The sequence below is a fragment of the Schistocerca nitens genome, unplaced genomic scaffold, assembly GCF_023898315.1.
Source record: "Schistocerca nitens isolate TAMUIC-IGC-003100 unplaced genomic scaffold, iqSchNite1.1 HiC_scaffold_250, whole genome shotgun sequence".
Lineage (NCBI taxonomy): Eukaryota > Metazoa > Arthropoda > Insecta > Orthoptera > Acrididae > Schistocerca > Schistocerca nitens.
In genome coordinates, this window is record NW_026045791.1 from 204,960 (window position 1) to 229,009 (window position 24,050).

At 54.7% G+C, this 24,050-nt stretch overlaps 55 non-coding genes across 55 annotated transcripts; 11 read left to right on the top strand and 44 right to left on the bottom strand.

Moving 5' to 3' along the window:
* Window positions 1–265: 265 nt before the first annotated feature.
* Trnai-aau (transfer RNA isoleucine (anticodon AAU)) lies at window positions 266–339 on the bottom strand. The gene has a single exon. It is a non-coding gene; the product is annotated as a tRNA-Ile (tRNA).
* A 198-nt stretch (window positions 340–537) lies between these two features.
* Trnae-uuc (transfer RNA glutamic acid (anticodon UUC)) lies at window positions 538–609 on the bottom strand. The gene has a single exon. It is a non-coding gene; the product is annotated as a tRNA-Glu (tRNA).
* A 303-nt stretch (window positions 610–912) lies between these two features.
* Window positions 913–985, bottom strand: Trnam-cau (transfer RNA methionine (anticodon CAU)). The gene has a single exon. It is a non-coding gene; the product is annotated as a tRNA-Met (tRNA).
* Window positions 986–1,365: 380 nt separating this feature from the next.
* Trnag-gcc (transfer RNA glycine (anticodon GCC)) lies at window positions 1,366–1,436 on the bottom strand. Its single transcript has one exon. It is a non-coding gene; the product is annotated as a tRNA-Gly (tRNA).
* Window positions 1,437–1,776: 340 nt separating this feature from the next.
* Window positions 1,777–1,848, top strand: Trnag-ucc (transfer RNA glycine (anticodon UCC)). Its single transcript has one exon. It is a non-coding gene; the product is annotated as a tRNA-Gly (tRNA).
* Window positions 1,849–2,450: 602 nt separating this feature from the next.
* Window positions 2,451–2,524, bottom strand: Trnai-aau (transfer RNA isoleucine (anticodon AAU)). The gene has a single exon. It is a non-coding gene; the product is annotated as a tRNA-Ile (tRNA).
* Window positions 2,525–2,722: 198 nt separating this feature from the next.
* Trnae-uuc (transfer RNA glutamic acid (anticodon UUC)) lies at window positions 2,723–2,794 on the bottom strand. The gene has a single exon. It is a non-coding gene; the product is annotated as a tRNA-Glu (tRNA).
* Window positions 2,795–3,099: 305 nt separating this feature from the next.
* Trnam-cau (transfer RNA methionine (anticodon CAU)) lies at window positions 3,100–3,172 on the bottom strand. Its single transcript has one exon. It is a non-coding gene; the product is annotated as a tRNA-Met (tRNA).
* A 380-nt stretch (window positions 3,173–3,552) lies between these two features.
* Trnag-gcc (transfer RNA glycine (anticodon GCC)) lies at window positions 3,553–3,623 on the bottom strand. The gene has a single exon. It is a non-coding gene; the product is annotated as a tRNA-Gly (tRNA).
* Window positions 3,624–3,963: 340 nt separating this feature from the next.
* Trnag-ucc (transfer RNA glycine (anticodon UCC)) lies at window positions 3,964–4,035 on the top strand. The gene has a single exon. It is a non-coding gene; the product is annotated as a tRNA-Gly (tRNA).
* Window positions 4,036–4,637: 602 nt separating this feature from the next.
* Window positions 4,638–4,711, bottom strand: Trnai-aau (transfer RNA isoleucine (anticodon AAU)). Its single transcript has one exon. It is a non-coding gene; the product is annotated as a tRNA-Ile (tRNA).
* A 198-nt stretch (window positions 4,712–4,909) lies between these two features.
* On the bottom strand, window positions 4,910–4,981 carry Trnae-uuc (transfer RNA glutamic acid (anticodon UUC)). Its single transcript has one exon. It is a non-coding gene; the product is annotated as a tRNA-Glu (tRNA).
* Window positions 4,982–5,286: 305 nt separating this feature from the next.
* Trnam-cau (transfer RNA methionine (anticodon CAU)) lies at window positions 5,287–5,359 on the bottom strand. The gene has a single exon. It is a non-coding gene; the product is annotated as a tRNA-Met (tRNA).
* Window positions 5,360–5,740: 381 nt separating this feature from the next.
* Window positions 5,741–5,811, bottom strand: Trnag-gcc (transfer RNA glycine (anticodon GCC)). Its single transcript has one exon. It is a non-coding gene; the product is annotated as a tRNA-Gly (tRNA).
* A 340-nt stretch (window positions 5,812–6,151) lies between these two features.
* Window positions 6,152–6,223, top strand: Trnag-ucc (transfer RNA glycine (anticodon UCC)). Its single transcript has one exon. It is a non-coding gene; the product is annotated as a tRNA-Gly (tRNA).
* A 602-nt stretch (window positions 6,224–6,825) lies between these two features.
* Window positions 6,826–6,899, bottom strand: Trnai-aau (transfer RNA isoleucine (anticodon AAU)). Its single transcript has one exon. It is a non-coding gene; the product is annotated as a tRNA-Ile (tRNA).
* Window positions 6,900–7,097: 198 nt separating this feature from the next.
* On the bottom strand, window positions 7,098–7,169 carry Trnae-uuc (transfer RNA glutamic acid (anticodon UUC)). Its single transcript has one exon. It is a non-coding gene; the product is annotated as a tRNA-Glu (tRNA).
* A 305-nt stretch (window positions 7,170–7,474) lies between these two features.
* Window positions 7,475–7,547, bottom strand: Trnam-cau (transfer RNA methionine (anticodon CAU)). Its single transcript has one exon. It is a non-coding gene; the product is annotated as a tRNA-Met (tRNA).
* Window positions 7,548–7,928: 381 nt separating this feature from the next.
* Window positions 7,929–7,999, bottom strand: Trnag-gcc (transfer RNA glycine (anticodon GCC)). The gene has a single exon. It is a non-coding gene; the product is annotated as a tRNA-Gly (tRNA).
* Window positions 8,000–8,339: 340 nt separating this feature from the next.
* Window positions 8,340–8,411, top strand: Trnag-ucc (transfer RNA glycine (anticodon UCC)). The gene has a single exon. It is a non-coding gene; the product is annotated as a tRNA-Gly (tRNA).
* A 602-nt stretch (window positions 8,412–9,013) lies between these two features.
* Trnai-aau (transfer RNA isoleucine (anticodon AAU)) lies at window positions 9,014–9,087 on the bottom strand. Its single transcript has one exon. It is a non-coding gene; the product is annotated as a tRNA-Ile (tRNA).
* A 198-nt stretch (window positions 9,088–9,285) lies between these two features.
* On the bottom strand, window positions 9,286–9,357 carry Trnae-uuc (transfer RNA glutamic acid (anticodon UUC)). The gene has a single exon. It is a non-coding gene; the product is annotated as a tRNA-Glu (tRNA).
* A 305-nt stretch (window positions 9,358–9,662) lies between these two features.
* On the bottom strand, window positions 9,663–9,735 carry Trnam-cau (transfer RNA methionine (anticodon CAU)). Its single transcript has one exon. It is a non-coding gene; the product is annotated as a tRNA-Met (tRNA).
* A 380-nt stretch (window positions 9,736–10,115) lies between these two features.
* Window positions 10,116–10,186, bottom strand: Trnag-gcc (transfer RNA glycine (anticodon GCC)). The gene has a single exon. It is a non-coding gene; the product is annotated as a tRNA-Gly (tRNA).
* Window positions 10,187–10,526: 340 nt separating this feature from the next.
* Trnag-ucc (transfer RNA glycine (anticodon UCC)) lies at window positions 10,527–10,598 on the top strand. The gene has a single exon. It is a non-coding gene; the product is annotated as a tRNA-Gly (tRNA).
* A 602-nt stretch (window positions 10,599–11,200) lies between these two features.
* Trnai-aau (transfer RNA isoleucine (anticodon AAU)) lies at window positions 11,201–11,274 on the bottom strand. Its single transcript has one exon. It is a non-coding gene; the product is annotated as a tRNA-Ile (tRNA).
* Window positions 11,275–11,472: 198 nt separating this feature from the next.
* On the bottom strand, window positions 11,473–11,544 carry Trnae-uuc (transfer RNA glutamic acid (anticodon UUC)). Its single transcript has one exon. It is a non-coding gene; the product is annotated as a tRNA-Glu (tRNA).
* A 305-nt stretch (window positions 11,545–11,849) lies between these two features.
* Trnam-cau (transfer RNA methionine (anticodon CAU)) lies at window positions 11,850–11,922 on the bottom strand. The gene has a single exon. It is a non-coding gene; the product is annotated as a tRNA-Met (tRNA).
* Window positions 11,923–12,303: 381 nt separating this feature from the next.
* Window positions 12,304–12,374, bottom strand: Trnag-gcc (transfer RNA glycine (anticodon GCC)). Its single transcript has one exon. It is a non-coding gene; the product is annotated as a tRNA-Gly (tRNA).
* Window positions 12,375–12,714: 340 nt separating this feature from the next.
* Window positions 12,715–12,786, top strand: Trnag-ucc (transfer RNA glycine (anticodon UCC)). The gene has a single exon. It is a non-coding gene; the product is annotated as a tRNA-Gly (tRNA).
* A 602-nt stretch (window positions 12,787–13,388) lies between these two features.
* On the bottom strand, window positions 13,389–13,462 carry Trnai-aau (transfer RNA isoleucine (anticodon AAU)). The gene has a single exon. It is a non-coding gene; the product is annotated as a tRNA-Ile (tRNA).
* A 198-nt stretch (window positions 13,463–13,660) lies between these two features.
* Window positions 13,661–13,732, bottom strand: Trnae-uuc (transfer RNA glutamic acid (anticodon UUC)). The gene has a single exon. It is a non-coding gene; the product is annotated as a tRNA-Glu (tRNA).
* Window positions 13,733–14,037: 305 nt separating this feature from the next.
* Trnam-cau (transfer RNA methionine (anticodon CAU)) lies at window positions 14,038–14,110 on the bottom strand. The gene has a single exon. It is a non-coding gene; the product is annotated as a tRNA-Met (tRNA).
* A 380-nt stretch (window positions 14,111–14,490) lies between these two features.
* Window positions 14,491–14,561, bottom strand: Trnag-gcc (transfer RNA glycine (anticodon GCC)). The gene has a single exon. It is a non-coding gene; the product is annotated as a tRNA-Gly (tRNA).
* Window positions 14,562–14,901: 340 nt separating this feature from the next.
* Trnag-ucc (transfer RNA glycine (anticodon UCC)) lies at window positions 14,902–14,973 on the top strand. Its single transcript has one exon. It is a non-coding gene; the product is annotated as a tRNA-Gly (tRNA).
* Window positions 14,974–15,575: 602 nt separating this feature from the next.
* On the bottom strand, window positions 15,576–15,649 carry Trnai-aau (transfer RNA isoleucine (anticodon AAU)). Its single transcript has one exon. It is a non-coding gene; the product is annotated as a tRNA-Ile (tRNA).
* A 198-nt stretch (window positions 15,650–15,847) lies between these two features.
* On the bottom strand, window positions 15,848–15,919 carry Trnae-uuc (transfer RNA glutamic acid (anticodon UUC)). Its single transcript has one exon. It is a non-coding gene; the product is annotated as a tRNA-Glu (tRNA).
* Window positions 15,920–16,224: 305 nt separating this feature from the next.
* On the bottom strand, window positions 16,225–16,297 carry Trnam-cau (transfer RNA methionine (anticodon CAU)). Its single transcript has one exon. It is a non-coding gene; the product is annotated as a tRNA-Met (tRNA).
* Window positions 16,298–16,678: 381 nt separating this feature from the next.
* Window positions 16,679–16,749, bottom strand: Trnag-gcc (transfer RNA glycine (anticodon GCC)). Its single transcript has one exon. It is a non-coding gene; the product is annotated as a tRNA-Gly (tRNA).
* Window positions 16,750–17,089: 340 nt separating this feature from the next.
* Window positions 17,090–17,161, top strand: Trnag-ucc (transfer RNA glycine (anticodon UCC)). Its single transcript has one exon. It is a non-coding gene; the product is annotated as a tRNA-Gly (tRNA).
* A 602-nt stretch (window positions 17,162–17,763) lies between these two features.
* On the bottom strand, window positions 17,764–17,837 carry Trnai-aau (transfer RNA isoleucine (anticodon AAU)). Its single transcript has one exon. It is a non-coding gene; the product is annotated as a tRNA-Ile (tRNA).
* A 198-nt stretch (window positions 17,838–18,035) lies between these two features.
* On the bottom strand, window positions 18,036–18,107 carry Trnae-uuc (transfer RNA glutamic acid (anticodon UUC)). Its single transcript has one exon. It is a non-coding gene; the product is annotated as a tRNA-Glu (tRNA).
* A 305-nt stretch (window positions 18,108–18,412) lies between these two features.
* Window positions 18,413–18,485, bottom strand: Trnam-cau (transfer RNA methionine (anticodon CAU)). Its single transcript has one exon. It is a non-coding gene; the product is annotated as a tRNA-Met (tRNA).
* Window positions 18,486–18,865: 380 nt separating this feature from the next.
* Window positions 18,866–18,936, bottom strand: Trnag-gcc (transfer RNA glycine (anticodon GCC)). Its single transcript has one exon. It is a non-coding gene; the product is annotated as a tRNA-Gly (tRNA).
* Window positions 18,937–19,276: 340 nt separating this feature from the next.
* On the top strand, window positions 19,277–19,348 carry Trnag-ucc (transfer RNA glycine (anticodon UCC)). Its single transcript has one exon. It is a non-coding gene; the product is annotated as a tRNA-Gly (tRNA).
* Window positions 19,349–19,950: 602 nt separating this feature from the next.
* Window positions 19,951–20,024, bottom strand: Trnai-aau (transfer RNA isoleucine (anticodon AAU)). Its single transcript has one exon. It is a non-coding gene; the product is annotated as a tRNA-Ile (tRNA).
* Window positions 20,025–20,222: 198 nt separating this feature from the next.
* Trnae-uuc (transfer RNA glutamic acid (anticodon UUC)) lies at window positions 20,223–20,294 on the bottom strand. Its single transcript has one exon. It is a non-coding gene; the product is annotated as a tRNA-Glu (tRNA).
* Window positions 20,295–20,599: 305 nt separating this feature from the next.
* Trnam-cau (transfer RNA methionine (anticodon CAU)) lies at window positions 20,600–20,672 on the bottom strand. The gene has a single exon. It is a non-coding gene; the product is annotated as a tRNA-Met (tRNA).
* Window positions 20,673–21,053: 381 nt separating this feature from the next.
* Window positions 21,054–21,124, bottom strand: Trnag-gcc (transfer RNA glycine (anticodon GCC)). The gene has a single exon. It is a non-coding gene; the product is annotated as a tRNA-Gly (tRNA).
* Window positions 21,125–21,464: 340 nt separating this feature from the next.
* On the top strand, window positions 21,465–21,536 carry Trnag-ucc (transfer RNA glycine (anticodon UCC)). The gene has a single exon. It is a non-coding gene; the product is annotated as a tRNA-Gly (tRNA).
* Window positions 21,537–22,138: 602 nt separating this feature from the next.
* On the bottom strand, window positions 22,139–22,212 carry Trnai-aau (transfer RNA isoleucine (anticodon AAU)). Its single transcript has one exon. It is a non-coding gene; the product is annotated as a tRNA-Ile (tRNA).
* Window positions 22,213–22,410: 198 nt separating this feature from the next.
* On the bottom strand, window positions 22,411–22,482 carry Trnae-uuc (transfer RNA glutamic acid (anticodon UUC)). The gene has a single exon. It is a non-coding gene; the product is annotated as a tRNA-Glu (tRNA).
* Window positions 22,483–22,787: 305 nt separating this feature from the next.
* On the bottom strand, window positions 22,788–22,860 carry Trnam-cau (transfer RNA methionine (anticodon CAU)). The gene has a single exon. It is a non-coding gene; the product is annotated as a tRNA-Met (tRNA).
* Window positions 22,861–23,240: 380 nt separating this feature from the next.
* Window positions 23,241–23,311, bottom strand: Trnag-gcc (transfer RNA glycine (anticodon GCC)). Its single transcript has one exon. It is a non-coding gene; the product is annotated as a tRNA-Gly (tRNA).
* Window positions 23,312–23,651: 340 nt separating this feature from the next.
* Trnag-ucc (transfer RNA glycine (anticodon UCC)) lies at window positions 23,652–23,723 on the top strand. The gene has a single exon. It is a non-coding gene; the product is annotated as a tRNA-Gly (tRNA).
* Window positions 23,724–24,050: the final 327 nt, after the last annotated feature.

Here is a 24,050-nt window from a genome sequence, read left to right on the forward strand (position 1 = left end):
TGTCCCCATGCGCTCTCCCGCCCAAGTACCGACAAGGGCCAAAGTTGTTACGCATCGGCAATCGGACATTTCCTTTCATCTTCTCTTTATCGGTTGAGAACCAGTGTATTCAACATATTATGGCCATTGCCGAGTGAATGCTGTAGCGCTTCCCGACAAGTCGGGTTCGGATCCTCTGTCAACTTCCACGCAGGGTGATGATGTTTTGGTCATCACACTCGCCAGCTGAAATCGGCGCTGCCTTTTCGTGGTAGTAAAAGCGTTGTGGCCCGTGGGGGGATCGAACCCACGACCTTCGCGTTATTAGCACGACGCTCTAACCAACTGAGCTAACGGGCCTCGACAGTTGCACTCGCTCAGCCCTACGCTGCAAACGTATGGCATGAAGCCGTACACCATTTCTATGGTCGTCGGATGTCTGCTTCCCTCGTCTATACTCTGCTGACGGTCACGAAACAGTAGATATATTGCGAGCAGGACGGGAAACGGCAGCTCGGACAGCTCAAACTTGTCACGATTCGTGTGGAAAAAGTTCCGTTCCGGTACCGGGAATCGAACCCGGGCCTCCTGGGTGAAAGCCAGGTATCCTAGCCACTAGACCACACCGGATGCGGGCGTTCCTGCGGCGGATCGGACGGTCGCTTGTAGCATTTCGTGTCGTGTCCCGCGTCGGCGCCCTTCTCTTTGCGAGCGTCTTTGCGCATACTGACTGGCAAGGCGCGCACCTCAAACGTCTCAGAGCAATGTTTTTGGCTTCATGCTGTGCTAGGAGAAGAGGAAAAGGGAAGCTGTAAGTAGCAATAACAGGGAGTAAACATTTTCCCGCTGAAGCGTTGAAAACGTTGTGGATAAAAAACAAGAAATAAGTTGGTGCCCTAGCAACAGCATCACCATCAGTCACAGAAAATTAAATGCCCCGGGTGAGGATCGAACTCACGACCTTAAGATTATGAGACTTACGCGCTGCCTACTGCGCTACCGAGGCACAGGTGAAGCGCTTGTCCTGGAAACTGGGTAAGTACCACACCCAATGTTAGACGTAAAGACACTGTACTTCCTGGATAACGTGTTCTGTTGCTACACGTGCATTGCCAGCCCAGTTGATTGCGGTGTTGCTGCAGATTTGCAAACGATAGGCAGCACTCCTTGTCGTTAACGTTCAGTGCCTCGGAGGCACCTGGACACAGCAACTTGCGAGGCCAGGCCGACGCTAGTCTGTAGAACACCATGCGAGCGTCCTAGTGGGGACCCGCGAGTGCTGCGTTCTCGGTTCTTCTCAAGGGAATCCTGCTATACATTCATGTGGATCGTGCATCTCAAGCGCGCAAGCCACACGGCAGCATTATCGTGGGAAAAGCAAAATGATGCATCGGCCGGGAATCGAACCCGGGCCGCCCGCGTGGCAGGCGAGCATTCTACCACTGAACCACCGATGCTCGGGCCGGTAGTAACTGCACGCTGCTTCCCGAGCAGATGTCTCAAGGGAAAGTGGGACTGCCGTCAAGCGCCGTAGCATTCTGTCGAGAAGATGCTGCAGACGCTGAATCCTGCACTGTACTGCTTAAAAATGCCGCCAGAACGCGGTCCTCTGCGTACTCTTGCGTCGCCGGCGCCGACTCTTGCCAAGGATGCGAAATGTGCGCGGATACGCTGTCCGAACGCGCCTGGATGTGCTCCCCTAGCCTACCTCGAAATGCGCCTGCCAGGTACGATCACCTTCGGCCGCTGCCGACAGGCGGGAAGCCGACACAGCGCGGCGTCGGGGCGCTCGCTTGTGCGGTGGTGGTGTAATGGTCAGCATAGTTGCCTTCCAAGCAGTTGGTCCGGGTTCGATTCCCGGCCACCGCAACAGGCTTTTTAATGTCACGTATGAGTACTTTCGCCACGCGCCCTTAACTTAATGTTTTTTCCCCCTCTTACTCGCTGCAGACCAGCCTATAGTGTGTCTCGACTGTCTCGACTTGTCTCGACTTTGCTCAGCTGACGCGAGAGCTGACGCTCTCCAATCGGCCTATATCAAAACGACAAGCACGAGAAACGACTGAGAGAGGTAAGGAGAGGCGAGGCGATGTACACACAGCACGCCCGTTCATTTCACGGTGGCGTCTCCCTGACCGAATCGGGCTGTAGCTCCGAAAACAAAGGAGAAAGAAAAATAGGAAGTAAAACTGCCAACAGTACCCTGTGTCCCCATGCGCTCTCCCGCCCAAGTACCGACAAGGGCCAAAGTTGTTACGCATCGGCAATCGGACATTTCCTTTCATCTTCTCTTTATCGGTTGAGAACCAGTGTATTCAACATATTATGGCCATTGCCGAGTGAATGCTGTAGCGCTTCCCGACAAGTCGGGTTCGGATCCTCTGTCAACTTCCACGCAGGGTGATGATGTTTTGGTCATCACACTCGCCAGCTGAAATCGGCGCTGCCTTTTCGTGGTAGTAAAAGCGTTGTGGCCCGTGGGGGGATCGAACCCACGACCTTCGCGTTATTAGCACGACGCTCTAACCAACTGAGCTAACGGGCCTCGACAGTTGCGCTCGCTCAGCCCTACGCTGCAAACGTATGGCATGAAGCCGTACACCATTTCTATGGTCGTCGGATGTCTGCTTCCCTCGTCTATACTCTGCTGACGGTCACGAAACAGTAGATATATTGCGAGCAGGACGGGAAACGGCAGCTCGGACAGCTCAAACTTGTCACGATTCGTGTGGAAAAAGTTCCGTTCCGGTACCGGGAATCGAACCCGGGCCTCCTGGGTGAAAGCCAGGTATCCTAGCCACTAGACCACACCGGATGCGGGCGTTCCTGCGGCGGATCGGACGGTCGCTTGTAGCATTTCGTGTCGTGTCCCGCGTCGGCGCCCTTCTCTCTTTGCGAGCGTCTTTGCGCATACTGACTGGCAAGGCGCGCACCTCAAACGTCTCAGAGCAATGTTTTTGGCTTCATGCTGTGCTAGGAGAACAGGAAAAGGGAAGCTGTAAGTAGCAATAACAGGGAGTAAACATTTTCCCGCTGAAGCGTTGAAAACGTTGTGGATAAAAAACAAGAAATAAGTTGGTGCCCTAGCAACAGCATCACCATCAGTCACAGAAAATTAAATGCCCCGGGTGAGGATCGAACTCACGACCTTAAGATTATGAGACTTACGCGCTGCCTACTGCGCTACCGAGGCACAGGTGAAGCGCTTGTCCTGGAAACTGGGTAAGTACCACACCCAATGTTAGACGTAAAGACACTGTACTTCCTGGATAACGTGTTCTGTTGCTACACGTGCATTGCCAGCCCAGTTGATTGCGGTGTTGCTGCAGATTTGCAAACGATAGGCAGCACTCCTTGTCGTTAACGTTCAGTGCCTCGGAGGCACCTGGACACAGCAACTTGCGAGGCCAGGCCGACGCTAGTCTGTAGAACACCATGCGAGCGTCCTAGTGGGGACCCGCGAGTGCTGCGTTCTCGGTTCTTCTCAAGGGAATCCTGCTATACATTCATGTGGATCGTGCATCTCAAGCGCGCAAGCCACACGGCAGCATTATCGTGGGAAAAGCAAAATGATGCATCGGCCGGGAATCGAACCCGGGCCGCCCGCGTGGCAGGCGAGCACTCTGCCACTGAACCACCGATGCTCGGGCCGGTAGTAACTGCACGCTGCTTCCCGAGCAGATGTCTCAAGGGAAAGTGGGACTGCCGTCAAGCGCCGTAGCATTCTGTCGAGAAGATGCTGCAGACGCTGAATCCTGCACTGTACTGCTTAAAAATGCCGCCAGAACGCGGTCCTCTGCGTACTCTTGCGTCGCCGGCGCCGACTCTTGCCAAGGATGCGAAATGTGCGCGGATACGCTGTCCGAACGCGCCTGGATGTGCTCCCCTAGCCTACCTCGAAATGCGCCTGCCAGGTACGATCACCTTCGGCCGCTGCCGACAGGCGGGAAGCCGACACAGCGCGGCGTCGGGGCGCTCGCTTGTGCGGTGGTGGTGTAATGGTCAGCATAGTTGCCTTCCAAGCAGTTGGTCCGGGTTCGATTCCCGGCCACCGCAACAGGCTTTTTAATGTCACGTATGAGTACTTTCGCCACGCGCCCTTAACTTAATGTTTTTTCCCCCTCTTACTCGCTGCAGACCAGCCTATAGTGTGTCTCGACTGTCTCGACTTGTCTCGACTTTGCTCAGCTGACGCGAGAGCTGACGCTCTCCAATCGGCCTATATCAAAACGACAAGCACGAGAAACGACTGAGAGAGGTAAGGAGAGGCGAGGCGATGTACACACAGCACGCCCGTTCATTTCACGGTGGCGTCTCCCTGACCGAATCGGGCTGTAGCTCCGAAAACAAAGGAGAAAGAAAAATAGGAAGTAAAACTGCCAACAGTACCCTGTGTCCCCATGCGCTCTCCCGCCCAAGTACCGACAAGGGCCAAAGTTGTTACGCATCGGCAATCGGACATTTCCTTTCATCTTCTCTTTATCGGTTGAGAACCAGTGTATTCAACATATTATGGCCATTGCCGAGTGAATGCTGTAGCGCTTCCCGACAAGTCGGGTTCGGATCCTCTGTCAACTTCCACGCAGGGTGATGATGTTTTGGTCATCACACTCGCCAGCTGAAATCGGCGCTGCCTTTTCGTGGTAGTAAAAGCGTTGTGGCCCGTGGGGGGATCGAACCCACGACCTTCGCGTTATTAGCACGACGCTCTAACCAACTGAGCTAACGGGCCTCGACAGTTGCGCTCGCTCAGCCCTACGCTGCAAACGTATGGCATGAAGCCGTACACCATTTCTATGGTCGTCGGATGTCTGCTTCCCTCGTCTATACTCTGCTGACGGTCACGAAACAGTAGATATATTGCGAGCAGGACGGGAAACGGCAGCTCGGACAGCTCAAACTTGTCACGATTCGTGTGGAAAAAGTTCCGTTCCGGTACCGGGAATCGAACCCGGGCCTCCTGGGTGAAAGCCAGGTATCCTAGCCACTAGACCACACCGGATGTGGGCGTTCCTGACGCGGATCGGACGGTCGCTTGTAGCATTTCGTGTCGTGTCCCGCGTCGGCGCCCTTCTCTCTTTGCGAGCGTCTTTGCGCATACTGACTGGCAAGGCGCGCACCTCAAACGTCTCAGAGCAATGTTTTTGGCTTCATGCTGTGCTAGGAGAAGAGGAAAAGGGAAGCTGTAAGTAGCAATAACAGGGAGTAAACATTTTCCCGCTGAAGCGTTGAAAACGTTGTGGATAACAAACAAGAAATAAGTTGGTGCCCTAGCAACAGCATCACCATCAGTCACAGAAAATTAAATGCCCCGGGTGAGGATCGAACTCACGACCTTAAGATTATGAGACTTACGCGCTGCCTACTGCGCTACCGAGGCACAGGTGAAGCGCTTGTCCTGGAAACTGGCTAAGTACCACACCCAATGTTAGACGTAAAGACACTGTACTTCCTGGATAACGTGTTCTGTTGCTACACGTGCATTGCCAGCCCAGTTGATTGCGGTGTTGCTGCAGCTTTTGCAAACGATAGGCAGCACTCCTTGTCGTTAACGTTCAGTGCCTCGGAGGCACCTGGACACAGCAACTTGTGAGGCCAGGCCGACGCTAGTCTGTAGAACACCATGCGAGCGTCCTAGTGGGGACCCGCGAGTGCTGCGTTCTCGGTTCTTCTCAAGGGAATCCAGCTATACATTCATGTGGATCGTGCATCTCAAGCGCGCAAGCCACACGGCAGCATTATCGTGGGAAAAGCAAAATGATGCATCGGCCGGGAATCGAACCCGGGCCGCCCGCGTGGCAGGCGAGCACTCTGCCACTGAACCACCGATGCTCGGGCCGGTAGTAACTGCACGCTGCTTCCCGAGCAGATGTCTCAAGGGAAAGTGGGACTGCCGTCAAGCGCCGTAGCATTCTGTCGAGAAGATGCTGCAGACGCTGAATCCTGCACTGTACTGCTTAAAAATGCCGCCAGAACGCGGTCCTCTGCGTACTCTTGCGTCGCCGGCGCCGACTCTTGCCAAGGATGCGAAATGTGCGCGGATACGCTGTCCGAACGCGCCTGGATGTGCTCCCCTAGCCTACCTCGAAATGCGCCTGCCAGGTACGATCACCTTCGGCCGCTGCCGACAGGCGGGAAGCCGACACAGCGCGGCGTCGGGGCGCTCGCTTGTGCGGTGGTGGTGTAATGGTCAGCATAGTTGCCTTCCAAGCAGTTGGTCCGGGTTCGATTCCCGGCCACCGCAACAGGCTTTTTAATGTCACGTATGAGTACTTTCGCCACGCGCCCTTAACTTAATGTTTTTTCCCCCTCTTACTCGCTGCAGACCAGCCTATAGTGTGTCTCGACTGTCTCGACTTGTCTCGACTTTGCTCAGCTGACGCGAGAGCTGACGCTCTCCAATCGGCCTATATCAAAACGACAAGCACGAGAAACGACTGAGAGAGGTAAGGAGAGGCGAGGCGATGTACACACAGCACGCCCGTTCATTTCACGGTGGCGTCTCCCTGACCGAATCGGGCTGTAGCTCCGAAAACAAAGGAGAAAGAAAAATAGGAAGTAAAACTGCCAACAGTACCCTGTGTCCCCATGCGCTCTCCCGCCCAAGTACCGACAAGGGCCAAAGTTGTTACGCATCGGCAATCGGACATATCCTTTCATCTTCTCTTTATCGGTTGAGAACCAGTGTATTCAACATATTATGGCCATTGCCGAGTGAATGCTGTAGCGCTTCCCGACAAGTCGGGTTCGGATCCTCTGTCAACTTCCACGCAGGGTGATGATGTTTTGGTCATCACACTCGCCAGCTGAAATCGGCGCTGCCTTTTCGTGGTAGTAAAAGCGTTGTGGCCCGTGGGGGGATCGAACCCACGACCTTCGCGTTATTAGCACGACGCTCTAACCAACTGAGCTAACGGGCCTCGACAGTTGCGCTCGCTCAGCCCTACGCTGCAAACGTATGGCATGAAGCCGTACACCATTTCTATGGTCGTCGGATGTCTGCTTCCCTCGTCTATACTCTGCTGACGGTCACGAAACAGTAGATATATTGCGAGCAGGACGGGAAACGGCAGCTCGGACAGCTCAAACTTGTCACGATTCGTGTGGAAAAAGTTCCGTTCCGGTACCGGGAATCGAACCCGGGCCTCCTGGGTGAAAGCCAGGTATCCTAGCCACTAGACCACACCGGATGTGGGCGTTCCTGACGCGGATCGGACGGTCGCTTGTAGCATTTCGTGTCGTGTCCCGCGTCGGCGCCCTTCTCTCTTTGCGAGCGTCTTTGCGCATACTGACTGGCAAGGCGCGCACCTCAAACGTCTCAGAGCAATGTTTTTGGCTTCATGCTGTGCTAGGAGAAGAGGAAAAGGGAAGCTGTAAGTAGCAATAACAGGGAGTAAACATTTTCCCGCTGAAGCGTTGAAAACGTTGTGGATAACAAACAAGAAATAAGTTGGTGCCCTAGCAACAGCATCACCATCAGTCACAGAAAATTAAATGCCCCGGGTGAGGATCGAACTCACGACCTTAAGATTATGAGACTTACGCGCTGCCTACTGCGCTACCGAGGCACAGGTGAAGCGCTTGTCCTGGAAACTGGCTAAGTACCACACCCAATGTTAGACGTAAAGACACTGTACTTCCTGGATAACGTGTTCTGTTGCTACACGTGCATTGCCAGCCCAGTTGATTGCGGTGTTGCTGCAGCTTTTGCAAACGATAGGCAGCACTCCTTGTCGTTAACGTTCAGTGCCTCGGAGGCACCTGGACACAGCAACTTGTGAGGCCAGGCCGACGCTAGTCTGTAGAACACCATGCGAGCGTCCTAGTGGGGACCCGCGAGTGCTGCGTTCTCGGTTCTTCTCAAGGGAATCCAGCTATACATTCATGTGGATCGTGCATCTCAAGCGCGCAAGCCACACGGCAGCATTATCGTGGGAAAAGCAAAATGATGCATCGGCCGGGAATCGAACCCGGGCCGCCCGCGTGGCAGGCGAGCACTCTGCCACTGAACCACCGATGCTCGGGCCGGTAGTAACTGCACGCTGCTTCCCGAGCAGATGTCTCAAGGGAAAGTGGGACTGCCGTCAAGCGCCGTAGCATTCTGTCGAGAAGATGCTGCAGACGCTGAATCCTGCACTGTACTGCTTAAAAATGCCGCCAGAACGCGGTCCTCTGCGTACTCTTGCGTCGCCGGCGCCGACTCTTGCCAAGGATGCGAAATGTGCGCGGATACGCTGTCCGAACGCGCCTGGATGTGCTCCCCTAGCCTACCTCGAAATGCGCCTGCCAGGTACGATCACCTTCGGCCGCTGCCGACAGGCGGGAAGCCGACACAGCGCGGCGTCGGGGCGCTCGCTTGTGCGGTGGTGGTGTAATGGTCAGCATAGTTGCCTTCCAAGCAGTTGGTCCGGGTTCGATTCCCGGCCACCGCAACAGGCTTTTTAATGTCACGTATGAGTACTTTCGCCACGCGCCCTTAACTTAATGTTTTTTCCCCCTCTTACTCGCTGCAGACCAGCCTATAGTGTGTCTCGACTGTCTCGACTTGTCTCGACTTTGCTCAGCTGACGCGAGAGCTGACGCTCTCCAATCGGCCTATATCAAAACGACAAGCACGAGAAACGACTGAGAGAGGTAAGGAGAGGCGAGGCGATGTACACACAGCACGCCCGTTCATTTCACGGTGGCGTCTCCCTGACCGAATCGGGCTGTAGCTCCGAAAACAAAGGAGAAAGAAAAATAGGAAGTAAAACTGCCAACAGTACCCTGTGTCCCCATGCGCTCTCCCGCCCAAGTACCGACAAGGGCCAAAGTTGTTACGCATCGGCAATCGGACATTTCCTTTCATCTTCTCTTTATCGGTTGAGAACCAGTGTATTCAACATATTATGGCCATTGCCGAGTGAATGCTGTAGCGCTTCCCGACAAGTCGGGTTCGGATCCTCTGTCAACTTCCACGCAGGGTGATGATGTTTTGGTCATCACACTCGCCAGCTGAAATCGGCGCTGCCTTTTCGTGGTAGTAAAAGCGTTGTGGCCCGTGGGGGGATCGAACCCACGACCTTCGCGTTATTAGCACGACGCTCTAACCAACTGAGCTAACGGGCCTCGACAGTTGCACTCGCTCAGCCCTACGCTGCAAACGTATGGCATGAAGCCGTACACCATTTCTATGGTCGTCGGATGTCTGCTTCCCTCGTCTATACTCTGCTGACGGTCACGAAACAGTAGATATATTGCGAGCAGGACGGGAAACGGCAGCTCGGACAGCTCAAACTTGTCACGATTCGTGTGGAAAAAGTTCCGTTCCGGTACCGGGAATCGAACCCGGGCCTCCTGGGTGAAAGCCAGGTATCCTAGCCACTAGACCACACCGGATGCGGGCGTTCCTGCGGCGGATCGGACGGTCGCTTGTAGCATTTCGTGTCGTGTCCCGCGTCGGCGCCCTTCTCTCTTTGCGAGCGTCTTTGCGCATACTGACTGGCAAGGCGCGCACCTCAAACGTCTCAGAGCAATGTTTTTGGCTTCATGCTGTGCTAGGAGAAGAGGAAAAGGGAAGCTGTAAGTAGCAATAACAGGGAGTAAACATTTTCCCGCTGAAGCGTTGAAAACGTTGTGGATAAAAAACAAGAAATAAGTTGGTGCCCTAGCAACAGCATCACCATCAGTCACAGAAAATTAAATGCCCCGGGTGAGGATCGAACTCACGACCTTAAGATTATGAGACTTACGCGCTGCCTACTGCGCTACCGAGGCACAGGTGAAGCGCTTGTCCTGGAAACTGGGTAAGTACCACACCCAATGTTAGACGTAAAGACACTGTACTTCCTGGATAACGTGTTCTGTTGCTACACGTGCATTGCCAGCCCAGTTGATTGCGGTGTTGCTGCAGATTTGCAAACGATAGGCAGCACTCCTTGTCGTTAACGTTCAGTGCCTCGGAGGCACCTGGACACAGCAACTTGCGAGGCCAGGCCGACGCTAGTCTGTAGAACACCATGCGAGCGTCCTAGTGGGGACCCGCGAGTGCTGCGTTCTCGGTTCTTCTCAAGGGAATCCTGCTATACATTCATGTGGATCGTGCATCTCAAGCGCGCAAGCCACACGGCAGCATTATCGTGGGAAAAGCAAAATGATGCATCGGCCGGGAATCGAACCCGGGCCGCCCGCGTGGCAGGCGAGCATTCTACCACTGAACCACCGATGCTCGGGCCGGTAGTAACTGCACGCTGCTTCCCGAGCAGATGTCTCAAGGGAAAGTGGGACTGCCGTCAAGCGCCGTAGCATTCTGTCGAGAAGATGCTGCAGACGCTGAATCCTGCACTGTACTGCTTAAAAATGCCGCCAGAACGCGGTCCTCTGCGTACTCTTGCGTCGCCGGCGCCGACTCTTGCCAAGGATGCGAAATGTGCGCGGATACGCTGTCCGAACGCGCCTGGATGTGCTCCCCTAGCCTACCTCGAAATGCGCCTGCCAGGTACGATCACCTTCGGCCGCTGCCGACAGGCGGGAAGCCGACACAGCGCGGCGTCGGGGCGCTCGCTTGTGCGGTGGTGGTGTAATGGTCAGCATAGTTGCCTTCCAAGCAGTTGGTCCGGGTTCGATTCCCGGCCACCGCAACAGGCTTTTTAATGTCACGTATGAGTACTTTCGCCACGCGCCCTTAACTTAATGTTTTTTCCCCCTCTTACTCGCTGCAGACCAGCCTATAGTGTGTCTCGACTGTCTCGACTTGTCTCGACTTTGCTCAGCTGACGCGAGAGCTGACGCTCTCCAATCGGCCTATATCAAAACGACAAGCACGAGAAACGACTGAGAGAGGTAAGGAGAGGCGGGGCGATGTACACACAGCACGCCCGTTCATTTCACGGTGGCGTCTCCCTGACCGAACCGGGCTGTAGCTCCGAAAACAAAGGAGAAAGAAAAATAGGAAGTAAAACTGCCAACAGTACCCTGTGTCCCCATGCGCTCTCCCGCCCAAGTACCGACAAGGGCCAAAGTTGTTACGCATCGGCAATCGGACATTTCCTTTCATCTTCTCTTTATCGGTTGAGAACCAGTGTATTCAACGTATTATGGCCATTGCCGAGTGAATGCTGTAGCGCTTCCCGACAAGTCGGGTTCGGATCCTCTGTCAACTTCCACGCAGGGTGATGATCTTTTGGTCATCACACTCGCCAGCTGAAATCGGCGCTGCCTTTTCGTGGTAGTAAAAGCGTTGTGGCCCGTGGGGGGATCGAACCCACGACCTTCGCGTTATTAGCACGACGCTCTAACCAACTGAGCTAACGGGCCTCGACAGTTGCGCTCGCTCAGCCCTACGCTGCAAACGTATGGCATGAAGCCGTACACCATTTCTATGGTCGTCGGATGTCTGCTTCCCTCGTCTATACTCTGCTGACGGTCACGAAACAGTAGATATATTGCGAGCAGGACAGGAAACGGCAGCTCGGACAGCTCAAACTTGTCACGATTCGTGTGGAAAAAGTTCCGTTCCGGTACCGGGAATCGAACCCGGGCCTCCTGGGTGAAAGCCAGGTATCCTAGCCACTAGACCACACCGGATGTGGGCGTTCCTGACGCGGATCGGACGGTCGCTTGTAGCATTTCGTGTCGTGTCCCGCGTCGGCGCCCTTCTCTCTTTGCGAGCGTCTTTGCGCATACTGACTGGCAAGGCGCGCACCTCAAACGTCTCAGAGCAATGTTTTTGGCTTCATGCTGTGCTAGGAGAAGAGGAAAAGGGAAGCTGTAAGTAGCAATAACAGGGAGTAAACATTTTCCCGCTGAAGCGTTGAAAACGTTGTGGATAACAAACAAGAAATAAGTTGGTGCCCTAGCAACAGCATCACCATCAGTCACAGAAAATTAAATGCCCCGGGTGAGGATCGAACTCACGACCTTAAGATTATGAGACTTACGCGCTGCCTACTGCGCTACCGAGGCACAGGTGAAGCGCTTGTCCTGGAAACTGGCTAAGTACCACACCCAATGTTAGACGTAAAGACACTGTACTTCCTGGATAACGTGTTCTGTTGCTACACGTGCATTGCCAGCCCAGTTGATTGCGGTGTTGCTGCAGCTTTTGCAAACGATAGGCAGCACTCCTTGTCGTTAACGTTCAGTGCCTCGGAGGCACCTGGACACAGCAACTTGTGAGGCCAGGCCGACGCTAGTCTGTAGAACACCATGCGAGCGTCCTAGTGGGGACCCGCGAGTGCTGCGTTCTCGGTTCTTCTCAAGGGAATCCAGCTATACATTCATGTGGATCGTGCATCTCAAGCGCGCAAGCCACACGGCAGCATTATCGTGGGAAAAGCAAAATGATGCATCGGCCGGGAATCGAACCCGGGCCGCCCGCGTGGCAGGCGAGCACTCTGCCACTGAACCACCGATGCTCGGGCCGGTAGTAACTGCACGCTGCTTCCCGAGCAGATGTCTCAAGGGAAAGTGGGACTGCCGTCAAGCGCCGTAGCATTCTGTCGAGAAGATGCTGCAGACGCTGAATCCTGCACTGTACTGCTTAAAAATGCCGCCAGAACGCGGTCCTCTGCGTACTCTTGCGTCGCCGGCGCCGACTCTTGCCAAGGATGCGAAATGTGCGCGGATACGCTGTCCGAACGCGCCTGGATGTGCTCCCCTAGCCTACCTCGAAATGCGCCTGCCAGGTACGATCACCTTCGGCCGCTGCCGACAGGCGGGAAGCCGACACAGCGCGGCGTCGGGGCGCTCGCTTGTGCGGTGGTGGTGTAATGGTCAGCATAGTTGCCTTCCAAGCAGTTGGTCCGGGTTCGATTCCCGGCCACCGCAACAGGCTTTTTAATGTCACGTATGAGTACTTTCGCCACGCGCCCTTAACTTAATGTTTTTTCCCCCTCTTACTCGCTGCAGACCAGCCTATAGTGTGTCTCGACTGTCTCGACTTGTCTCGACTTTGCTCAGCTGACGCGAGAGCTGACGCTCTCCAATCGGCCTATATCAAAACGACAAGCACGAGAAACGACTGAGAGAGGTAAGGAGAGGCGAGGCGATGTACACACAGCACGCCCGTTCATTTCACGGTGGCGTCTCCCTGACCGAATCGGGCTGTAGCTCCGAAAACAAAGGAGAAAGAAAAATAGGAAGTAAAACTGCCAACAGTACCCTGTGTCCCCATGCGCTCTCCCGCCCAAGTACCGACAAGGGCCAAAGTTGTTACGCATCGGCAATCGGACATTTCCTTTCATCTTCTCTTTATCGGTTGAGAACCAGTGTATTCAACATATTATGGCCATTGCCGAGTGAATGCTGTAGCGCTTCCCGACAAGTCGGGTTCGGATCCTCTGTCAACTTCCACGCAGGGTGATGATGTTTTGGTCATCACACTCGCCAGCTGAAATCGGCGCTGCCTTTTCGTGGTAGTAAAAGCGTTGTGGCCCGTGGGGGGATCGAACCCACGACCTTCGCGTTATTAGCACGACGCTCTAACCAACTGAGCTAACGGGCCTCGACAGTTGCACTCGCTCAGCCCTACGCTGCAAACGTATGGCATGAAGCCGTACACCATTTCTATGGTCGTCGGATGTCTGCTTCCCTCGTCTATACTCTGCTGACGGTCACGAAACAGTAGATATATTGCGAGCAGGACGGGAAACGGCAGCTCGGACAGCTCAAACTTGTCACGATTCGTGTGGAAAAAGTTCCGTTCCGGTACCGGGAATCGAACCCGGGCCTCCTGGGTGAAAGCCAGGTATCCTAGCCACTAGACCACACCGGATGCGGGCGTTCCTGCGGCGGATCGGACGGTCGCTTGTAGCATTTCGTGTCGTGTCCCGCGTCGGCGCCCTTCTCTATTTGCGAGCGTCTTTGCGCATACTGACTGGCAAGGCGCGCACCTCAAACGTCTCAGAGCAATGTTTTTGGCTTCATGCTGTGCTAGGAGAAGAGGAAAAGGGAAGCTGTAAGTAGCAATAACAGGGAGTAAACATTTTCCCGCTGAAGCGTTGAAAACGTTGTGGATAAAAAACAAGAAATAAGTTGGTGCCCTAGCAACAGCATCACCATCAGTCACAGAAAATTAAATGCCCCGGGTGAGGATCGAACTCACGACCTTAAGATTATGAGACTTACGCGCTGCCTACTGCGCTACCGAGGCACAGGTGAAGCGCTTGTCCTGGAAACTGGGTAAGTACCACACCCAATGTTAGACGTAAAGACACTGTACTTCCTGGATAACGTGTTCTGTTGCTACACGTGCATTGCCAGCCCAGTTGATTGCGGTGTTGCTGCAGATTTGCAAACGATAGGCAGCACTCCTTGTCGTTAACGTTCAGTGCCTCGGAGGCACCTGGACACAGCAACTTGCGAGGCCAGGCCGACGCTAGTCTGTAGAACACCATGCGAGCGTCCTAGTGGGGACCCGCGAGTGCTGCGTTCTCGGTTCTTCTCAAGGGAATCCTGCTATACATTCATGTGGATCGTGCATCTCAAGCGCGCAAGCCACACGGCAGCATTATCGTGGGAAAAGCAAAATGATGCATCGGCCGGGAATCGAACCCGGGCCGCCCGCGTGGCAGGCGAGCATTCTACCACTGAACCACCGATGCTCGGGCCGGTAGTAACTGCACGCTGCTTCCCGAGCAGATGTCTCAAGGGAAAGTGGGACTGCCGTCAAGCGCCGTAGCATTCTGTCGAGAAGATGCTGCAGACGCTGAATCCTGCACTGTACTGCTTAAAAATGCCGCCAGAACGCGGTCCTCTGCGTACTCTTGCGTCGCCGGCGCCGACTCTTGCCAAGGATGCGAAATGTGCGCGGATACGCTGTCCGAACGCGCCTGGATGTGCTCCCCTAGCCTACCTCGAAATGCGCCTGCCAGGTACGATCACCTTCGGCCGCTGCCGACAGGCGGGAAGCCGACACAGCGCGGCGTCGGGGCGCTCGCTTGTGCGGTGGTGGTGTAATGGTCAGCATAGTTGCCTTCCAAGCAGTTGGTCCGGGTTCGATTCCCGGCCACCGCAACAGGCTTTTTAATGTCACGTATGAGTACTTTCGCCACGCGCCCTTAACTTAATGTTTTTTCCCCCTCTTACTCGCTGCAGACCAGCCTATAGTGTGTCTCGACTGTCTCGACTTGTCTCGACTTTGCTCAGCTGACGCGAGAGCTGACGCTCTCCAATCGGCCTATATCAAAACGACAAGCACGAGAAACGACTGAGAGAGGTAAGGAGAGGCGGGGCGATGTACACACAGCACGCCCGTTCATTTCACGGTGGCGTCTCCCTGACCGAACCGGGCTGTAGCTCCGAAAACAAAGGAGAAAGAAAAATAGGAAGTAAAACTGCCAACAGTACCCTGTGTCCCCATGCGCTCTCCCGCCCAAGTACCGACAAGGGCCAAAGTTGTTACGCATCGGCAATCGGACATTTCCTTTCATCTTCTCTTTATCGGTTGAGAACCAGTGTATTCAACGTATTATGGCCATTGCCGAGTGAATGCTGTAGCGCTTCCCGACAAGTCGGGTTCGGATCCTCTGTCAACTTCCACGCAGGGTGATGATCTTTTGGTCATCACACTCGCCAGCTGAAATCGGCGCTGCCTTTTCGTGGTAGTAAAAGCGTTGTGGCCCGTGGGGGGATCGAACCCACGACCTTCGCGTTATTAGCACGACGCTCTAACCAACTGAGCTAACGGGCCTCGACAGTTGCGCTCGCTCAGCCCTACGCTGCAAACGTATGGCATGAAGCCGTACACCATTTCTATGGTCGTCGGATGTCTGCTTCCCTCGTCTATACTCTGCTGACGGTCACGAAACAGTAGATATATTGCGAGCAGGACAGGAAACGGCAGCTCGGACAGCTCAAACTTGTCACGATTCGTGTGGAAAAAGTTCCGTTCCGGTACCGGGAATCGAACCCGGGCCTCCTGGGTGAAAGCCAGGTATCCTAGCCACTAGACCACACCGGATGTGGGCGTTCCTGACGCGGATCGGACGGTCGCTTGTAGCATTTCGTGTCGTGTCCCGCGTCGGCGCCCTTCTCTCTTTGCGAGCGTCTTTGCGCATACTGACTGGCAAGGCGCGCACCTCAAACGTCTCAGAGCAATGTTTTTGGCTTCATGCTGTGCTAGGAGAAGAGGAAAAGGGAAGCTGTAAGTAGCAATAACAGGGAGTAAACATTTTCCCGCTGAAGCGTTGAAAACGTTGTGGATAACAAACAAGAAATAAGTTGGTGCCCTAGCAACAGCATCACCATCAGTCACAGAAAATTAAATGCCCCGGGTGAGGATCGAACTCACGACCTTAAGATTATGAGACTTACGCGCTGCCTACTGCGCTACCGAGGCACAGGTGAAGCGCTTGTCCTGGAAACTGGCTAAGTACCACACCCAATGTTAGACGTAAAGACACTGTACTTCCTGGATAACGTGTTCTGTTGCTACACGTGCATTGCCAGCCCAGTTGATTGCGGTGTTGCTGCAGCTTTTGCAAACGATAGGCAGCACTCCTTGTCGTTAACGTTCAGTGCCTCGGAGGCACCTGGACACAGCAACTTGTGAGGCCAGGCCGACGCTAGTCTGTAGAACACCATGCGAGCGTCCTAGTGGGGACCCGCGAGTGCTGCGTTCTCGGTTCTTCTCAAGGGAATCCAGCTATACATTCATGTGGATCGTGCATCTCAAGCGCGCAAGCCACACGGCAGCATTATCGTGGGAAAAGCAAAATGATGCATCGGCCGGGAATCGAACCCGGGCCGCCCGCGTGGCAGGCGAGCACTCTGCCACTGAACCACCGATGCTCGGGCCGGTAGTAACTGCACGCTGCTTCCCGAGCAGATGTCTCAAGGGAAAGTGGGACTGCCGTCAAGCGCCGTAGCATTCTGTCGAGAAGATGCTGCAGACGCTGAATCCTGCACTGTACTGCTTAAAAATGCCGCCAGAACGCGGTCCTCTGCGTACTCTTGCGTCGCCGGCGCCGACTCTTGCCAAGGATGCGAAATGTGCGCGGATACGCTGTCCGAACGCGCCTGGATGTGCTCCCCTAGCCTACCTCGAAATGCGCCTGCCAGGTACGATCACCTTCGGCCGCTGCCGACAGGCGGGAAGCCGACACAGCGCGGCGTCGGGGCGCTCGCTTGTGCGGTGGTGGTGTAATGGTCAGCATAGTTGCCTTCCAAGCAGTTGGTCCGGGTTCGATTCCCGGCCACCGCAACAGGCTTTTTAATGTCACGTATGAGTACTTTCGCCACGCGCCCTTAACTTAATGTTTTTTCCCCCTCTTACTCGCTGCAGACCAGCCTATAGTGTGTCTCGACTGTCTCGACTTGTCTCGACTTTGCTCAGCTGACGCGAGAGCTGACGCTCTCCAATCGGCCTATATCAAAACGACAAGCACGAGAAACGACTGAGAGAGGTAAGGAGAGGCGAGGCGATGTACACACAGCACGCCCGTTCATTTCACGGTGGCGTCTCCCTGACCGAATCGGGCTGTAGCTCCGAAAACAAAGGAGAAAGAAAAATAGGAAGTAAAACTGCCAACAGTACCCTGTGTCCCCATGCGCTCTCCCGCCCAAGTACCGACAAGGGCCAAAGTTGTTACGCATCGGCAATCGGACATTTCCTTTCATCTTCTCTTTATCGGTTGAGAACCAGTGTATTCAACATATTATGGCCATTGCCGAGTGAATGCTGTAGCGCTTCCCGACAAGTCGGGTTCGGATCCTCTGTCAACTTCCACGCAGGGTGATGATGTTTTGGTCATCACACTCGCCAGCTGAAATCGGCGCTGCCTTTTCGTGGTAGTAAAAGCGTTGTGGCCCGTGGGGGGATCGAACCCACGACCTTCGCGTTATTAGCACGACGCTCTAACCAACTGAGCTAACGGGCCTCGACAGTTGCACTCGCTCAGCCCTACGCTGCAAACGTATGGCATGAAGCCGTACACCATTTCTATGGTCGTCGGATGTCTGCTTCCCTCGTCTATACTCTGCTGACGGTCACGAAACAGTAGATATATTGCGAGCAGGACGGGAAACGGCAGCTCGGACAGCTCAAACTTGTCACGATTCGTGTGGAAAAAGTTCCGTTCCGGTACCGGGAATCGAACCCGGGCCTCCTGGGTGAAAGCCAGGTATCCTAGCCACTAGACCACACCGGATGCGGGCGTTCCTGCGGCGGATCGGACGGTCGCTTGTAGCATTTCGTGTCGTGTCCCGCGTCGGCGCCCTTCTCTCTTTGCGAGCGTCTTTGCGCATACTGACTGGCAAGGCGCGCACCTCAAACGTCTCAGAGCAATGTTTTTGGCTTCATGCTGTGCTAGGAGAAGAGGAAAAGGGAAGCTGTAAGTAGCAATAACAGGGAGTAAACATTTTCCCGCTGAAGCGTTGAAAACGTTGTGGATAAAAAACAAGAAATAAGTTGGTGCCCTAGCAACAGCATCACCATCAGTCACAGAAAATTAAATGCCCCGGGTGAGGATCGAACTCACGACCTTAAGATTATGAGACTTACGCGCTGCCTACTGCGCTACCGAGGCACAGGTGAAGAGCTTGTCCTGGAAACTGGGTAAGTACCACACCCAATGTTAGACGTAAAGACACTGTACTTCCTGGATAACGTGTTCTGTTGCTACACGTGCATTGCCAGCCCAGTTGATTGCGGTGTTGCTGCAGATTTGCAAACGATAGGCAGCACTCCTTGTCGTTAACGTTCAGTGCCTCGGAGGCACCTGGACACAGCAACTTGCGAGGCCAGGCCGACGCTAGTCTGTAGAACACCATGCGAGCGTCCTAGTGGGGACCCGCGAGTGCTGCGTTCTCGGTTCTTCTCAAGGGAATCCTGCTATACATTCATGTGGATCGTGCATCTCAAGCGCGCAAGCCACACGGCAGCATTATCGTGGGAAAAGCAAAATGATGCATCGGCCGGGAATCGAACCCGGGCCGCCCGCGTGGCAGGCGAGCATTCTACCACTGAACCACCGATGCTCGGGCCGGTAGTAACTGCACGCTGCTTCCCGAGCAGATGTCTCAAGGGAAAGTGGGACTGCCGTCAAGCGCCGTAGCATTCTGTCGAGAAGATGCTGCAGACGCTGAATCCTGCACTGTACTGCTTAAAAATGCCGCCAGAACGCGGTCCTCTGCGTACTCTTGCGTCGCCGGCGCCGACTCTTGCCAAGGATGCGAAATGTGCGCGGATACGCTGTCCGAACGCGCCTGGATGTGCTCCCCTAGCCTACCTCGAAATGCGCCTGCCAGGTACGATCACCTTCGGCCGCTGCCGACAGGCGGGAAGCCGACACAGCGCGGCGTCGGGGCGCTCGCTTGTGCGGTGGTGGTGTAATGGTCAGCATAGTTGCCTTCCAAGCAGTTGGTCCGGGTTCGATTCCCGGCCACCGCAACAGGCTTTTTAATGTCACGTATGAGTACTTTCGCCACGCGCCCTTAACTTAATGTTTTTTCCCCCTCTTACTCGCTGCAGACCAGCCTATAGTGTGTCTCGACTGTCTCGACTTGTCTCGACTTTGCTCAGCTGACGCGAGAGCTGACGCTCTCCAATCGGCCTATATCAAAACGACAAGCACGAGAAACGACTGAGAGAGGTAAGGAGAGGCGAGGCGATGTACACACAGCACGCCCGTTCATTTCACGGTGGCGTCTCCCTGACCGAATCGGGCTGTAGCTCCGAAAACAAAGGAGAAAGAAAAATAGGAAGTAAAACTGCCAACAGTACCCTGTGTCCCCATGCGCTCTCCCGCCCAAGTACCGACAAGGGCCAAAGTTGTTACGCATCGGCAATCGGACATTTCCTTTCATCTTCTCTTTATCGGTTGAGAACCAGTGTATTCAACGTATTATGGCCATTGCCGAGTGAATGCTGTAGCGCTTCCCGACAAGTCGGGTTCGGATCCTCTGTCAACTTCCACGCAGGGTGATGATCTTTTGGTCATCACACTCGCCAGCTGAAATCGGCGCTGCCTTTTCGTGGTAGTAAAAGCGTTGTGGCCCGTGGGGGGATCGAACCCACGACCTTCGCGTTATTAGCACGACGCTCTAACCAACTGAGCTAACGGGCCTCGACAGTTGCGCTCGCTCAGCCCTACGCTGCAAACGTATGGCATGAAGCCGTACACCATTTCTATGGTCGTCGGATGTCTGCTTCCCTCGTCTATACTCTGCTGACGGTCACGAAACAGTAGATATATTGCGAGCAGGACAGGAAACGGCAGCTCGGACAGCTCAAACTTGTCACGATTCGTGTGGAAAAAGTTCCGTTCCGGTACCGGGAATCGAACCCGGGCCTCCTGGGTGAAAGCCAGGTATCCTAGCCACTAGACCACACCGGATGTGGGCGTTCCTGACGCGGATCGGACGGTCGCTTGTAGCATTTCGTGTCGTGTCCCGCGTCGGCGCCCTTCTCTCTTTGCGAGCGTCTTTGCGCATACTGACTGGCAAGGCGCGCACCTCAAACGTCTCAGAGCAATGTTTTTGGCTTCATGCTGTGCTAGGAGAAGAGGAAAAGGGAAGCTGTAAGTAGCAATAACAGGGAGTAAACATTTTCCCGCTGAAGCGTTGAAAACGTTGTGGATAACAAACAAGAAATAAGTTGGTGCCCTAGCAACAGCATCACCATCAGTCACAGAAAATTAAATGCCCCGGGTGAGGATCGAACTCACGACCTTAAGATTATGAGACTTACGCGCTGCCTACTGCGCTACCGAGGCACAGGTGAAGCGCTTGTCCTGGAAACTGGCTAAGTACCACACCCAATGTTAGACGTAAAGACACTGTACTTCCTGGATAACGTGTTCTGTTGCTACACGTGCATTGCCAGCCCAGTTGATTGCGGTGTTGCTGCAGCTTTTGCAAACGATAGGCAGCACTCCTTGTCGTTAACGTTCAGTGCCTCGGAGGCACCTGGACACAGCAACTTGTGAGGCCAGGCCGACGCTAGTCTGTAGAACACCATGCGAGCGTCCTAGTGGGGACCCGCGAGTGCTGCGTTCTCGGTTCTTCTCAAGGGAATCCAGCTATACATTCATGTGGATCGTGCATCTCAAGCGCGCAAGCCACACGGCAGCATTATCGTGGGAAAAGCAAAATGATGCATCGGCCGGGAATCGAACCCGGGCCGCCCGCGTGGCAGGCGAGCACTCTGCCACTGAACCACCGATGCTCGGGCCGGTAGTAACTGCACGCTGCTTCCCGAGCAGATGTCTCAAGGGAAAGTGGGACTGCCGTCAAGCGCCGTAGCATTCTGTCGAGAAGATGCTGCAGACGCTGAATCCTGCACTGTACTGCTTAAAAATGCCGCCAGAACGCGGTCCTCTGCGTACTCTTGCGTCGCCGGCGCCGACTCTTGCCAAGGATGCGAAATGTGCGCGGATACGCTGTCCGAACGCGCCTGGATGTGCTCCCCTAGCCTACCTCGAAATGCGCCTGCCAGGTACGATCACCTTCGGCCGCTGCCGACAGGCGGGAAGCCGACACAGCGCGGCGTCGGGGCGCTCGCTTGTGCGGTGGTGGTGTAATGGTCAGCATAGTTGCCTTCCAAGCAGTTGGTCCGGGTTCGATTCCCGGCCACCGCAACAGGCTTTTTAATGTCACGTATGAGTACTTTCGCCACGCGCCCTTAACTTAATGTTTTTTCCCCCTCTTACTCGCTGCAGACCAGCCTATAGTGTGTCTCGACTGTCTCGACTTGTCTCGACTTTGCTCAGCTGACGCGAGAGCTGACGCTCTCCAATCGGCCTATATCAAAACGACAAGCACGAGAAACGACTGAGAGAGGTAAGGAGAGGCGAGGCGATGTACACACAGCACGCCCGTTCATTTCACGGTGGCGTCTCCCTGACCGAATCGGGCTGTAGCTCCGAAAACAAAGGAGAAAGAAAAATAGGAAGTAAAACTGCCAACAGTACCCTGTGTCCCCATGCGCTCTCCCGCCCAAGTACCGACAAGGGCCAAAGTTGTTACGCATCGGCAATCGGACATTTCCTTTCATCTTCTCTTTATCGGTTGAGAACCAGTGTATTCAACATATTATGGCCATTGCCGAGTGAATGCTGTAGCGCTTCCCGACAAGTCGGGTTCGGATCCTCTGTCAACTTCCACGCAGGGTGATGATGTTTTGGTCATCACACTCGCCAGCTGAAATCGGCGCTGCCTTTTCGTGGTAGTAAAAGCGTTGTGGCCCGTGGGGGGATCGAACCCACGACCTTCGCGTTATTAGCACGACGCTCTAACCAACTGAGCTAACGGGCCTCGACAGTTGCACTCGCTCAGCCCTACGCTGCAAACGTATGGCATGAAGCCGTACACCATTTCTATGGTCGTCGGATGTCTGCTTCCCTCGTCTATACTCTGCTGACGGTCACGAAACAGTAGATATATTGCGAGCAGGACGGGAAACGGCAGCTCGGACAGCTCAAACTTGTCACGATTCGTGTGGAAAAAGTTCCGTTCCGGTACCGGGAATCGAACCCGGGCCTCCTGGGTGAAAGCCAGGTATCCTAGCCACTAGACCACACCGGATGCGGGCGTTCCTGCGGCGGATCGGACGGTCGCTTGTAGCATTTCGTGTCGTGTCCCGCGTCGGCGCCCTTCTCTCTTTGCGAGCGTCTTTGCGCATACTGACTGGCAAGGCGCGCACCTCAAACGTCTCAGAGCAATGTTTTTGGCTTCATGCTGTGCTAGGAGAAGAGGAAAAGGGAAGCTGTAAGTAGCAATAACAGGGAGTAAACATTTTCCCGCTGAAGCGTTGAAAACGTTGTGGATAAAAAACAAGAAATAAGTTGGTGCCCTAGCAACAGCATCACCATCAGTCACAGAAAATTAAATGCCCCGGGTGAGGATCGAACTCACGACCTTAAGATTATGAGACTTACGCGCTGCCTACTGCGCTACCGAGGCACAGGTGAAGAGCTTGTCCTGGAAACTGGGTAAGTACCACACCCAATGTTAGACGTAAAGACACTGTACTTCCTGGATAACGTGTTCTGTTGCTACACGTGCATTGCCAGCCCAGTTGATTGCGGTGTTGCTGCAGATTTGCAAACGATAGGCAGCACTCCTTGTCGTTAACGTTCAGTGCCTCGGAGGCACCTGGACACAGCAACTTGCGAGGCCAGGCCGACGCTAGTCTGTAGAACACCATGCGAGCGTCCTAGTGGGGACCCGCGAGTGCTGCGTTCTCGGTTCTTCTCAAGGGAATCCTGCTATACATTCATGTGGATCGTGCATCTCAAGCGCGCAAGCCACACGGCAGCATTATCGTGGGAAAAGCAAAATGATGCATCGGCCGGGAATCGAACCCGGGCCGCCCGCGTGGCAGGCGAGCATTCTACCACTGAACCACCGATGCTCGGGCCGGTAGTAACTGCACGCTGCTTCCCGAGCAGATGTCTCAAGGGAAAGTGGGACTGCCGTCAAGCGCCGTAGCATTCTGTCGAGAAGATGCTGCAGACGCTGAATCCTGCACTGTACTGCTTAAAAATGCCGCCAGAACGCGGTCCTCTGCGTACTCTTGCGTCGCCGGCGCCGACTCTTGCCAAGGATGCGAAATGTGCGCGGATACGCTGTCCGAACGCGCCTGGATGTGCTCCCCTAGCCTACCTCGAAATGCGCCTGCCAGGTACGATCACCTTCGGCCGCTGCCGACAGGCGGGAAGCCGACACAGCGCGGCGTCGGGGCGCTCGCTTGTGCGGTGGTGGTGTAATGGTCAGCATAGTTGCCTTCCAAGCAGTTGGTCCGGGTTCGATTCCCGGCCACCGCAACAGGCTTTTTAATGTCACGTATGAGTACTTTCGCCACGCGCCCTTAACTTAATGTTTTTTCCCCCTCTTACTCGCTGCAGACCAGCCTATAGTGTGTCTCGACTGTCTCGACTTGTCTCGACTTTGCTCAGCTGACGCGAGAGCTGACGCTCTCCAATCGGCCTATATCAAAACGACAAGCACGAGAAACGACTGAGAGAGGTAAGGAGAGGCGAGGCGATGTACACACAGCACGCCCGTTCATTTCACGGTGGCGTCTCCCTGACCGAATCGGGCTGTAGCTCCGAAAACAAAGGAGAAAGAAAAATAGGAAGTAAAACTGCCAA